Genomic DNA, 13,243 nt, shown 5'->3' on the forward strand with positions numbered 1-13,243 from the left:
CGGCCCCTCTTTTTTTGTCCGAGCGTTTGGTGGGGTTTCTCGCATTGGGGCTTCCCAGGCCCGGTTGTTGGGTGCGCACCCACCCTGGCGTGCACGAAATCGGAAGTTGGGTTAATTGCCCGGTTTGCCTCGGGTGCGCACCTTCGCCAGGGCGGGCTCAAGATGGCACCCGCGTTCCGTTTTTTTCACTATCTTTCAAAACGGAAATTTTAAAATCTCGTTTTTTTTTTTTTTTTTTTGCCTTTTCTGGAAATTAGTGAAGGCAGCGCATCAAAGGTGCGCAATGCTGGTGCGAACCCGGGAGCGCTCCGATGTGTGCTCCAAGGTGCGGCGTGCACGAAGTCCGAGCCCGGTTTGCCCCGGGTGCGCACCTCGCGTGCACCTTCGCCGGGGTGAGCACCTTGGTGTGCAGACCTTGGTTGGGTTGCGCGCCCTGGTGCGCACCAAGGAGCGCTCTGAAGTGTGCTCCAAGGTGCGGCGTGCACGAAGTCGGAGCCCGGTTTGCCCCGGGTGTGCACCTCGGGTGCGCACCTCGCGTGCACCTTCGCTGCGGTGGGCACCTTGGCTGGGTTGCGCGCCTTGGTGGGCACCATGCAGTGCACGAAGTCGGAGCCCGGATTGCCCCGGGCGCGCACCTCCGCCAGGGTGGGCACCTTGGTGCGCACAACTTGCCTGGGCTGCGCACCAGGAAGGGCTCAAGATGGCACCCGCGTTCCGTTTTTTTCACTATCTTTCAGAACGGAAATTTTAAAATCTCGTTTTTTTTTGCCTTTTCTGGAAATTAGTGAAGGCAGCGCATCAAAGGTGCGCAACGCTGGTGCGAACCTGGGAGCGCTCCGATGTGTGCTCCAAGGTGTGGCGTGCACGAAGTCGGACCCCGGTTTGCCCCGGGTGCGCACCTCGCGTGCACCTTGGTGCGCACACCTTGGCTGGGTTGCGCGCCCTGGTGGGCACCATGGTGCGCACCAAGGAGCGCTCCGAAGTGTGCTCCAAGGTGCGGCGTGCACGAAGTCGGAGCCCGGTTTGCCCCGGGTGCGCACCTCGCGTGCACCTTCGCCGCGGTGGGCACCATGGCGTGCACGAAGTCGGAGCCCGGTTTGCCCCGGGTGCGCACCTCGCGTGCACCTTCGCCGGGGTGGGCACCTTGGTGTGCAGACCTTGGCTGGGTTGCGCGCCCTGGTGGGCACCATGGTGCGCACCAAGGAGCGCTCCGAAGTGTGCTCCAAGGTGCGGCCTGCACGAAGTCGGAGCCCGGTTTGCCCCGGGTGTGCACCTCGGGTGGGCACCTTGGTGCGCATGCCTTGCCTGGGCTGCGCACCAGGGCGGGCTCAAGATGGCACCCGCGTTCCTTTTTTTTCACTATCTTTCAAAACGGAAATTTTAAAATCTCATTTTTTTTTGCCTTTTTCTGGAAATTAGTGAAGGCAGCGCATCAAAGGTGCGCACCTCGCTGCCCACCACGGTGCGCAACGCCGGTGGGCACCCGGGAGTGCTTCGAAGTGTGCTCCAAGGTGCTGCGTGCACGTTGTCGGAGCCCGGTTTGCCCCGGGTGCGCACCTCGCGTGCACCTTCGTCGGGGTGGGCACCTTGGCTGGGTTTGCCCCGGCTGCGCTCCGAAGCGGGGTTATTGGAGCGCCGCCTCTTTTTTTGTCGGAGCGTTTGGTGGGGTTTCTCGCATTGGCTCTTCCGAGGCCCGGTTGCCACCCTGGCGCGCACGAAGTCGGAAGTAGGGTTAATTGCCCGGGTGCGCACCTTTGCCAGGGTGGGCACCTTACCTGGGCTGCGCACCAGGGCGGGCTCAAGATGGCACGCGCGTTCCGTTTTTTTCACTATCTTTCAAAACGGAAATTTTAAAATCTCCTTTTTTTTTTGCCTTTTCTGGAAATTAGTGAAGGCAGCGCATCAAAGGTGCGCACCTCGCTGCCCACCTTGGTGTGCTCTGAGGTGCGCACCCGGGAGCGCTACGAAGTGTGCTCCAAGGTGCGGCGTGCACGTTGTCGGAGCCCGGTTTGCCCCGGGTGCGCACCTCGCCTGCACCTTGGCCGGGGTGGGCACCTTGGCTGGGTTTGCCCAGGGTGCGCTCCGAAGCGGGGTTACTGGAGCGCCCCCTCTTTTTTTGTCAGAGCGTTTGGTGGGGTTTCTCGCATTGGCTCTTCCCAGGCCCGGTTGTTGGGTGCGCTCCCACCCTGGCGCGCGCGAAGTTGGAAGTTGGGTTAATTGCCCGGGCGCGCACCTTCGCCAGGGTGGGCACCTTGGTGCGCACACCTTGGCTGGGCTGCGCACCAGGGCGGGCTCAAGATGGCACCAGCATTCCCTTTTTCTCACTATCTTTCAAAACGGAAATTTTAAAATCTCGTTTTTTTTTTGCCTTTTATGGAAATTAGTGAAGGCATCGCATCAAAGGTGCGCACCTCGCTGCCCACCTTGGTGTGCTCCGAGGTGCCCACCACGGTGCGCAACGCCGGTGCGAACCCGGGAGCGCCCCGATGTGTGCTCCAAGGTGCGGCGTGCACGAAGTCGGACCCCGGTTTGCCCCGGGTGCGCACCTCGCGTGCACCTTGGTGCGCACACCTTGGCTGGGTTGCGCGGCCTGGTGGGCACCATGGTGCGCACCAAGGAGCGCTCCGAAGTGTGCTCCAAGGTGCGGCGTGCACGAAGTCGGAGCCCGGTTTGCCCCGGGTACGCACCTCGCGTGCACCTTCGCCGGGGTGGGCACCTCGGCTGGGTTGCGCGCCCTGGTGCGCACCAAGGAGCGCTCCGAAGTGTGCTCCAAGGTGCGGCGTGCACGAAGTCGGAGCCCGGTTTGCCCCGGGTGCGCACCTTCGCCGCGGTGCGCACCATGGCGTGCACGAAGTCGGAGCCCGGTTTGCCCCGGGTGCGCACCTCGCGTGCACCTTCGGCGGGGTTGCGCGCCCTGGTGGGCACCATGGTGCGCACCAAGGAGCGCTCCGAAGTGTGCTCCAAGGTGCGGCGTGCACGAAGTCGGAGCCCGGTTTGCCCCGGGTGCGCACCTCGCGTGCACCTTCGGCGGGGTTGCGCGCCCTGGTGGGCACCATGGTGCGCACCAAGGAGCGCTCCGAAGTGTGCTCCAAGGTGCGGCGTGCACGAAGTCGGAGCCCGGTTTGCCCCGGGTGCGCACCTCACGTGCACCTTCGCCGCGGTGGGCACCATGGCGTGCACGAAGTCGGAGCCCGGTTTGCCCCGGGTGCGCACCTCGCGTGCACCTTCGCCGGGGTGGGCACCTCGGCTGGGTTGCGCGCCCTGGTGCGCACCAAGGAGCGCTCCGAAGTGTGCTCCAAGGTGCGGCGTGCACGAAGTCGGAGCCCGGTTTGCCCCGGGTGCGCACCTCGCGTGCACCTTCGCCAGGGTGGGCACCTCGGTGCGCACACCTTCTCAATGTTTTCTTGCCTTTTCTGGAAATTGGTGAAGGCAGCGCATCAAAGGTGCGCACCTCGGTGTGCTCCGAGGTGCGAACCCGAGAGCGCTCCGAGGTGCCCACGAAGTCGAAAGTCGGGTTAATTGCATTGTTTTCCCCGGGTGCGCTCCGAGGTGCGCAACATCGGCGCGCACCAAGGAGGGCTCCGAAGTGTGCTCCAAGGTGCGCACGATGGCGTGCACCTCTGGTGCGCACGATTCGGAGCTCGGTTTGACCGGGGTGCGCACACCTTGGCTGGGTTGCGCACCTTTTGTGCGCTCCAAGGTGCGCACGAAGTCGGAGCTCGGTTTGCCCCGGGTGCGCACCTTCGCCAGGGTGCGCACCTTGATGCGCACGCCTTGGCTGGGCTGCGCACCTTGGTGGGCGCCATGGTGCGCACCTTTCGTGCGCTCCAAGGTGCGCACGAAGTCGGAGCTCGGTTTGCCCCGGGTGCGCACCTTGGTGGGCGCCATGGTGCACTCCGAGGTGCCCAAGATTGGTGCGCACCAAGGAGCGCTCTGAAGTGCGCTCCAAGGTGCGCGCGAAGTCGAAAGTTGGGTTAATTGTCCGGTTTGCCTCGGGTGCGCACCTTGCGTGCACCTTCGCCAGGGTGGGCGCCTTGGTGCGCACACCTTGGCTGGGCTGCGCACACCTTGGCACCCGCGTTTCCTTCATTTTAAATTTTTTTTTTTTACAATCTCTCAAGTGGGAAATTCTATAATCTCAACTTTTTTTGCCTTTTCAGGAAACTTTTGAATGGAGCGCATCATTGGTGCGCTCCGAAGTGTGCTCCAAAGCTCTCTCCAGCTGCGTGCACCTGCCCCGGCCGCGCACCCGGCCCCGCCCAGCATCGCTCACCTGTCCCGGGCGTCTGGTGCGGAACCTTAGAGTAAGAAACATCACCGTGCACCTTGGCCAACGTGCGCGACTCGACCGAGCGCGCACTGGCCGAGGTGCACACCGATTTCACCTGGGTGCGCGCGCAGCACCTCGGGCGCACCGGGGTGCGCGCACAACGCCCGGGTTGCACCGTGGCCTGTGTGCTCGGGGCGCCTCGGGTGCGCGCTCGGTGTCGCCCCCCGCGCGCGCGGTAGTGCGGGCAGCGCACCCCGGCCCGGCCCGGCCCCGACGAGAACGCAAACGGGCAAAAGGTTTATTCAAATAGCATTGCGACGCCCGGCGAAAAACTAAAAAAGGGTGCAACACCGGGACTTCCCGGGAGGTCACCCATCCCAGTACTACTCCGGCCCAAGCGCGCTTAACTGCGGAGTTCTGATGGGATCCGGTGCACTAACGCTGGTATGATCGCACCCGTTATGAGCTTGTCGCAGTGTGTACTTAGCAAACCGCGACCCACGTGCGAATCCACCCCGGCCACCCACCCCCGTCGAGGTGCACACCCTCCCTCGCGAAGTGCGCCCCGTTCGCCAAGTGTGAGCCCTGCCCGGGTGCGCGCACCTTGCTAGGGCGTCGGGTGTGCACCCGGCCCGGCCTACGTGCGTGCACCTGGAGGGGGCGTCGTGTGCGTGCAGTGTCCCGTCTGCAACGCGGTGCCCACACACCACCTCGGGCGCAACGACCTGCGCTCACATGTGGGCCGAGTGCACCTTGGTGCATGTTCGGGGCGCCTCGGGTGCACGCTCGATCTTGCCCCGGTGCACCAAGGCGCTCGGTTTGCCCCGGGTGCGCACTTGGTGCAAGGTGGGCACCCAAAATAGGGATCAAGCACCAAAACACAAGTTTCGGGATGCAAAATGGGACCCAAGGACCACAAATGCGTTCCAAGACCCATGATGGGTCCACGAGAACAAAAATGTGTTCCGAGACTTAATAAACAAATATTGGGTTTTAGGAGAAGAAACATGCTCTGATGCCCAAAACGAGAATCGACCCCGAAAAGGCCACAGGCCAAAAGTGGGATGCGAGACAAAAAAAAATGGGACCCGAGGACCAAAATTGGGTTCCCAGGTCGAAGACAGGGCAACCGGACAAGAAACGACCTCTAAGGCTCGAAATGAGTCCCGACGACTAAAACTTGACAAGAAGCACCCATCAGGCACCCAACTCGACACCCATGGGATGCCGACCCACCCGGGCTTCCACCTAGCACACCTTGGCACCCACCCACCCTCGCACCCAACCTCGCACCCAACTTAGCACCTTTGAACCCACATTGGCACTCACCCTGACCCTGGCACCTTGGAACCCACATTGGCACTCACCTTGACCCTGGCACCCACCTTTGCACTCACCTTGGGACCCACCCTGGCTCCCACCTCGGCACCCACCCAGACACCCACCTTGGTTCCTTGGCACCCACCTTGGATCCTTGGCACCCACCCCGACACCCACCTTGGCACGCAACTTGGCTACTTGCCACCCACCTTGGCTCCTTGACGCCCACCCCGACAACCACCCCGTGACCTACCCTGGCTAGGGTTGGTGCACACCCACCCTGGTGCCCACCTTGGCACCCACCCTATGACCCACCTTGGCACGCACCTTAGTACCCACCCCGTTACCCACCCTAGGACCCACCCCGTGACCCACCTTGGCCAGGGTGGGTGCCTTGGTGCGCACAACTTGCCTGGGCTGCACACCAGGGCGGGCTCAAGATGGCACCCGCGTTCCGTTTTTTTCACTATCTTTCAAAACGGAAATTTTAAAATCTCATTTTTTTCTTTTTTTTGCCTTTTCTGGAAATTAGTGAAGGCAGCGCATCAAAGGTGCGCAATGCTGGTGCGAACCCGGGAGCGCTCCGATGTGTGCTCCAAGGTGCGGCGTGCACGAAGTTCGAGCCCGGTTTGCCCCGGGTGCGCACCTCGCGTGCACCTTCGCCGGGGTGAGCACCTTGGCTGGGTTGCGCGCCCTGGTGCGTACCAAGGAGCGCTCTGAAGTGTGCTCCAAGGTGCGGCGTGCACGAAGTCGGAGCCCGGTTTGCCCCGGGTGTGCACCTCGGGTGCGCACCTCGCGTGCACCTTCGCTGCGGTGGGCACCTTGGCTGGGTTGCGCGCCTTGGTGGGCACCATGCAGTGCACGAAGTCGGAGCCCGGTTTGCCCCGGGCGCGCACCTCCGCCAGGGTGGGCACCTTGGTGCGCACAACTTGCCTGGGCTGCGCACCAGGAAGGGCTCAAGATGGCACCCGCGTTCCGTTTTTTTCACTATCTTTCAGAACGGAAATTTTAAAATATCGTTTTTTTTTGCCTTTTCTGGAAATTAGTGAAGGCAGCGCATCAAAGGTGCGCAACGCTGGTGCGAACCTGGGAGCGCTCCGATGTGTGCTCCAAGGTGCGGCGTGCACGAAGTCGGAGCCCGGTTTGCCCCGGGTGCGCCCTGGTGGGCACCATGGTGCGCACCAAGGAGCGCTCCGAAGTGTGCTCCAAGGTGCGGCCTGCACGAAGTCGGAGCCCGGTTTGCCCCGGGTGTGCACCTCGGGTGGGCACCTTGGTGCGCATGCCTTGCCTGGGCTGCGCACCAGGGCGGGCTCAAGATGGCACCCGCGTTCCTTTTTTTTCACTATCTTTCAAAACGGAAATTTTAAAATCTCATTTTTTTTTGCCTTTTTCTGGAAATTAGTGAAGGCAGCGCATCAAAGGTGCGCACCTCGCTGCCCACCACGGTGCGCAACGCCGGTGGGCACCCGGGAGTGCTTCGAAGTGTGCTCCAAGGTGCTGCGTGCACGTTGTCGGAGCCCGGTTTGCCCCGGGTGCGCACCTCGCGTGCACCTTCGTCGGGGTGGGCACCTTGGCTTGGTTTGCCCCGGCTGCGCTCCGAAGCGGGGTTATTGGAGCGCCGCCTCTTTTTTTGTCGGAGCGTTTGGTGGGGTTTCTCGCATTGGCTCTTCCGAGGCCCGGTTGCCACCCTGGCGCGCACGAAGTCGGAAGTAGGGTTAATTGCCCGGGTGCGCACCTTTGCCAGGGTGGCACCTTACCTGGGCTGCGCACCAGGGCGGGCTCAAGATGGCACGCGCGTTCCGTTTTTTTCACTATCTTTCAAAACGGAAATTTTAAAATCTCCTTTTTTTTTTGCCTTTTCTGGAAATTAGTGAAGGCAGCGCATCAAAGGTGCGCACCTCGCTGCCCACCTTGGTGTGCTCTGAGGTGCGCACCCGGGAGCGCTACGAAGTGTGCTCCAAGGTGCGGCGTGCACGTTGTCGGAGCCCGGTTTGCCCCGGGTGCGCACCTCGCCTGCACCTTGGCCGGGGTGGGCACCTTGGCTGGGTTTGCCCAGGGTGCGCTCCGAAGCGGGGTTACTGGAGCGCCCCCTCTTTTTTTGTCAGAGAGTTTGGTGGGGTTTCTCGCATTGGCTCTTCCCAGGCCCGGTTGTTGGGTGCGCTCCCACCCTGGCGCGCGCGAAGTTGGAAGTTGGGTTAATTGCCCGGGCGCGCACCTTCGCCAGGGTGGGCACCTTGGTGCGCAAACCTTGGCTGGGCTGCGCACCAGGGCGGGCTCAAGATGGCACCAGCATTCCCTTTTTCTCACTATCTTTCAAAACGGAAATTTTAAAATCTCGTTTTTTTTTTGCCTTTTATGGAAATTAGTGAAGGCATCGCATCAAAGGTGCGCACCTCGCTGCCCACCTTGGTGTGCTCCGAGGTGCCCACCACGGTGCGCAACGCCGGTGCGAACCCGGGAGCGCCCCGATGTGTGCTCCAAGGTGCGGCGTGCACGAAGTCGGACCCCGGTTTGCCCCGGGTGCGCACCTCGCGTGCACCTTGGTGCGCACACCTTGGCTGGGTTGCGCGGCCTGGTGGGCACCATGGTGCGCACCAAGGAGCGCTCCGAAGTGTGCTCCAAGGTGCGGCGTGCACGAAGTCGGAGCCCGGTTTGCCCCGGGTGCGCACCTTCGCCGCGGTGGGCACCATGGCGTGCACGAAGTCGGAGCCCGGTTTGCCCCGGGTGCGCACCTCGCGTGCACCTTCGCCGGGGTGGGCACCTCGGCTGGGTTGCGCGCCCTGGTGCGCACCAAGGAGCGCTCTGAAGTGTGCTCCAAGGTGCGGCGTGCACGAAGTCGGAGCCCGGTTTGCCCCGGGTGTGCACCTCGCGTGCACCTTCGCTGCGGTGGGCACCTTGGCTGGGTTGCGCGCCTTGGTGGGCACCATGCAGTGCACGAAGTCGGAGCCCGGTTTGCCCCGGGCGCGCACCTCCGCCAGGGTGGGCACCTTGGTGCGCACAACTTGCCTGGGCTGCGCACCAGGAAGGGCTCAAGATGGCACCCGCGTTCCGTTTTTTTCACTATCTTTCAGAACGGAAATTTTAAAATATCGTTTTTTTTTGCCTTTTCTGGAAATTAGTGAAGGCAGCGCATCAAAGGTGCGCAACGCTGGTGCGAACCTGGGAGCGCTCCGATGTGTGCTCCAAGGTGCGGCGTGCACGAAGTCGGACCCCGGTTTGCCCCGGGTGCGCACCTCGCGTGCACCTTGGTGCGCACACCTTGGCTGGGTTGCGCGCCCTGGTGGGCACCATGGTGCGCACCAAGGAGCGCTCCGAAGTGTGCTCCAAGGTGCGGCGTGCACGAAGTCGGAGCCCGGTTTGCCCCGGGTGCGCACCTCGCGTGCACCTTCGCCGCGGTGGGCACCATGGCGTGCACGAAGTCGGAGCCCGGTTTGCCCCGGGTGCGCACCTCGCGTGCACCTTCGCCGGGGTGGGCACCTTGGTGTGCAGACCTTGGCTGGGTTGCGCGCCCTGGTGGGCACCATGGTGCGCACCAAGGAGCGCTCCGAAGTGTGCTCCAAGGTGCGGCCTGCACGAAGTCGGAGCCCGGTTTGCCCCGCGTGTGCACCTCGGGTGGGCACCTTGGTGCGCATGCCTTGCCTGGGCTGCGCACCAGGGCGGGCTCAAGATGGCACCCGCGTTCCTTTTTTTTCACTATCTTTCAAAACGGAAATTTTAAAATCTCATTTTTGTTTGCCTTTTTCTGGAAATTAGTGAAGGCAGCGCATCAAAGGTGCGCACCTCGCTGCCCACCACGGTGCGCAACGCCGGTGGGCACCCGGGAGTGCTTCGAAGTGTGCTCCAAGGTGCTGCGTGCACGTTGTCGGAGCCCGGTTTGCCCCGGGTGCGCACCTCGCGTGCACCTTCGTCGGGGTGGGCACCTTGGCTGGGTTTGCCCCGGCTGCGCTCCGAAGCGGGGTTATTGGAGCGCCGCCTCTTTTTTTGTCGGAGCGTTTGGTGGGGTTTCTCGCATTGGCTCTTCCGAGGCCCGGTTGCCACCCTGGCGCGCACGAAGTCGGAAGTAGGGTTAATTGCCCGGGTGCGCACCTTTGCCAGGGTGGGCACCTTACCTGGGCTGCGCACCAGGGCGGGCTCAAGATGGCACGCGCGTTCCGTTTTTTTCACTATCTTTCAAAACGGAAATTTTAAAATCTCCTTTTTTTTTTGCCTTTTCTGGAAATTAGTGAAGGCAGCGCATCAAAGGTGCGCACCTCGCTGCCCACCTTGGTGTGCTCTGAGGTGCGCACCCGGGAGCGCTACGAAGTGTGCTCCAAGGTGCGGCGTGCACGTTGTCGGAGCCCGGTTTGCCCCGGGTGCGCACCTCGCCTGCACCTTGGCCGGGGTGGGCACCTTGGCTGGGTTTGCCCAGGGTGCGCTCCGAAGCGGGGTTACTGGAGCGCCCCCTCTTTTTTTGTCAGAGCGTTTGGTGGGGTTTCTCGCATTGGCTCTTCCCAGGCCCGGTTGTTGGGTGCGCTCCCACCCTGGCGCGCGCGAAGTTGGAAGTTGGGTTAATTGCCCGGGCGCGCACCTTCGCCAGGGTGGGCACCTTGGTGCGCACACCTTGGCTGGGCTGCGCACCAGGGCGGGCTCAAGATGGCACCAGCATTCCCTTTTTCTCACTATCTTTCAAAACGGAAATTTTAAAATCTCGTTTTTTTTTTGCCTTTTATGGAAATTAGTGAAGGCATCGCATCAAAGGTGCGCACCTCGCTGCCCACCTTGGTGTGCTCCGAGGTGCCCACCACGGTGCGCAACGCCGGTGCGAACCCGGGAGCGCCCCGATGTGTGCTCCAAGGTGCGGCGTGCACGAAGTCGGACCCCGGTTTGCCCCGGGTGCGCACCTCGCGTGCACCTTGGTGCGCACACCTTGGCTGGGTTGCGCGGCCTGGTGGGCACCATGGTGCGCACCAAGGAGCGCTCCGAAGTGTGCTCCAAGGTGCGGCGTGCACGAAGTCGGAGCCCGGTTTGCCCCGGGTACGCACCTCGCGTGCACCTTCGCCGGGGTGGGCACCTCGGCTGGGTTGCGCGCCCTGGTGCGCACCAAGGAGCGCTCCGAAGTGTGCTCCAAGGTGCGGCGTGCACGAAGTCGGAGCCCGGTTTGCCCCGGGTGCGCACCTTCGCCGCGGTGCGCACCATGGCGTGCACGAAGTCGGAGCCCGGTTTGCCCCGGGTGCGCACCTCGCGTGCACCTTCGGCGGGGTTGCGCGCCCTGGTGGGCACCATGGTGCGCACCAAGGAGCGCTCCGAAGTGTGCTCCAAGGTGCGGCGTGCACGAAGTCGGAGCCCGGTTTGCCCCGGGTGCGCACCTCGCGTGCACCTTCGGCGGGGTTGCGCGCCCTGGTGGGCACCATGGTGCGCACCAAGGAGCGCTCCGAAGTGTGCTCCAAGGTGCGGCGTGCACGAAGTCGGAGCCCGGTTTGCCCCGGGTGCGCACCTCGCGTGCACCTTCGCCGCGGTGGGCACCATGGCGTGCACGAAGTCGGAGCCCGGTTTGCCCCGGGTGCGCACCTCGCGTGCACCTTCGCCGGGGTGGGCACCTCGGCTGGGTTGCGCGCCCTGGTGCGCACCAAGGAGCGCTCCGAAGTGTGCTCCAAGGTGCGGCGTGCACGAAGTCGGAGCCCGGTTTGCCCCGGGTGCGCACCTCGCGTGCACCTTCGCCAGGGTGGGCACCTCGGTGCGCACACCTTCTCAATGTTTTCTTGCCTTTTCTGGAAATTGGTGAAGGCAGCGCATCAAAGGTGCGCACCTCGGTGTGCTCCGAGGTGCGAACCCGAGAGCGCTCCGAGGTGCCCACGAAGTCGAAAGTCGGGTTAATTGCATTGCTTTCCCCGGGTGCGCTCCGAGGTGCGCAACATCGGCGCGCACCAAGGAGGGCTCCGAAGTGTGCTCCAAGGTGCGCACGATGGCGTGCACCTCTGGTGCGCACGATTCGGAGCTCGGTTTGACCGGGGTGCGCACACCTTGGCTGGGTTGCGCACCTTTTGTGCGCTCCAAGGTGCGCACGAAGTCGGAGCTCGGTTTGCCCCGGGTGCGCACCTTCGCCAGGGTGCGCACCTTGATGCGCACGCCTTGGCTGGGCTGCGCACCTTGGTGGGCGCCATGGTGCGCACCTTTCGTGCGCTCCAAGGTGCGCACGAAGTCGGAGCTCGGTTTGCCCCGGGTGCGCACCTTGGTGGGCGCCATGGTGCACTCCGAGGTGCCCAAGATTGGTGCGCACCAAGGAGCGCTCCGAAGTGCGCTCCAAGGTGCGCGCGAAGTCGAAAGTTGGGTTAATTGTCCGGTTTGCCTCGGGTGCGCACCTTGCGTGCACCTTCGCCAGGGTGGGCGCCTTGGTGCGCACACCTTGGCTGGGCTGCGCACACCTTGGCACCCGCATTTCCTTCATTTTAAATTTTTTTTTTTTACAATCTCTCAAGTGGGAAATTCTATAATCTCAACTTTTTTTGCCTTTTCAGGAAACTTTTGAATGGAGCGCATCATTGGTGCGCTCCGAAGTGTGCTCCAAAGCTCTCTCCAGCTGCGTGCACCTGCCTCGGCCGCGCACCCGGCCCCGCCCAGCTTCGCTCACCTGTCCCGGGCGTCTGGTGCGGAACCTTAGAGTAAGAAACATCACCGTGCACCTTGGCCAACGTGCGCGACTCGACCGAGCGCGCACTGGCCGAGGTGCACACCGATTTCACCTGGGTGCGCGCGCAGCACCTCGGGCGCACCGGGGTGCGCGCACAACGCCCGGGTTGCACCGTGGCCTGTGTGCTCGGGGCGCCTCGGGTGCGCGCTCGGTGTCGCCCCCGCGCGCGCGGTAGTGCGGGCAGCGCACCCCGGCCCGGCCCGGCCCCGACGAGAACGCAAACGGGCAAAAGGTTTATTCAAATAGCATTGCGACGCCCGGCGAAAAACTAAAAAAGGGTGCAACACCGGGACTTCCCGGGAGGTCACCCATCCCAGTACTACTCCGGCCCAAGCGCGCTTAACTGCGGAGTTCTGATGGGATCCGGTGCACTAATGTTGGTATGATCGCACCCGTTATGAGCTTGTCGCAGTGTGTACTTAGCAAACCGCGACCCACGTGCGAATCCACCCCGGCCACCCACCCCCGTCGAGGTGCACACCCTCCCTCGCGAAGTGCGCCCCGTTCGCCAAGTGTGAGCCCTGCCCGGGTGCGCGCACCTTGCTAGGGCGTCGGGTGTGCACCCGGCCCGGCCTACGTGCGTGCACCTGGAGGGGGCGTCGTGTGCGTGCAGTGTCCCGTCTGCAACGCGGTGCCCACACACCACCTCGGGCGCAACGACCTGCGCTCACATGTGGGCCGAGTGCACCTTGGTGCATGTTCGGGGCGCCTCGGGTGCACGCTCGATCTTGCCCCGGTGCACCAAGGCGCTCGGTTTGCCCCGGGTGCGCACTTGGTGCAAGGTGGGCACCCAAAATAGGGATCAAGCACCAAAACACAAGTTTCGGGATGCAAAATGGGACCCAAGGACCACAAATGCGTTCCAAGACCCATGATGGGTCCACGAGAACAAAAATGTGTTCTGAGACTTAATAAACAAATATTGGGTTTTAGGAGAAGAAACATGCTCTGATGCCCAAAACGAGAATCGACCCCGAAAAGGCCAC

At 63.0% G+C, this 13,243-nt stretch overlaps 2 non-coding genes across 2 annotated transcripts; both read right to left on the minus strand.

Annotated features, from left to right (window-relative positions):
* Window positions 1-4,609: 4,609 nt before the first annotated feature.
* LOC131862870 (5S ribosomal RNA) lies at window positions 4,610-4,728 on the minus strand. The gene has a single exon (XR_009361806.1). It is a non-coding gene; the product is annotated as a 5S ribosomal RNA (ribosomal RNA).
* A 7,804-nt stretch (window positions 4,729-12,532) lies between these two features.
* On the minus strand, window positions 12,533-12,651 carry LOC131862882 (5S ribosomal RNA). The gene has a single exon (XR_009361818.1). It is a non-coding gene; the product is annotated as a 5S ribosomal RNA (ribosomal RNA).
* Window positions 12,652-13,243: the final 592 nt, after the last annotated feature.

Source organism: Cryptomeria japonica, unplaced genomic scaffold (genome assembly GCF_030272615.1).
Source record: "Cryptomeria japonica unplaced genomic scaffold, Sugi_1.0 HiC_scaffold_52, whole genome shotgun sequence".
Lineage (NCBI taxonomy): Eukaryota > Viridiplantae > Streptophyta > Pinopsida > Cupressales > Cupressaceae > Cryptomeria > Cryptomeria japonica.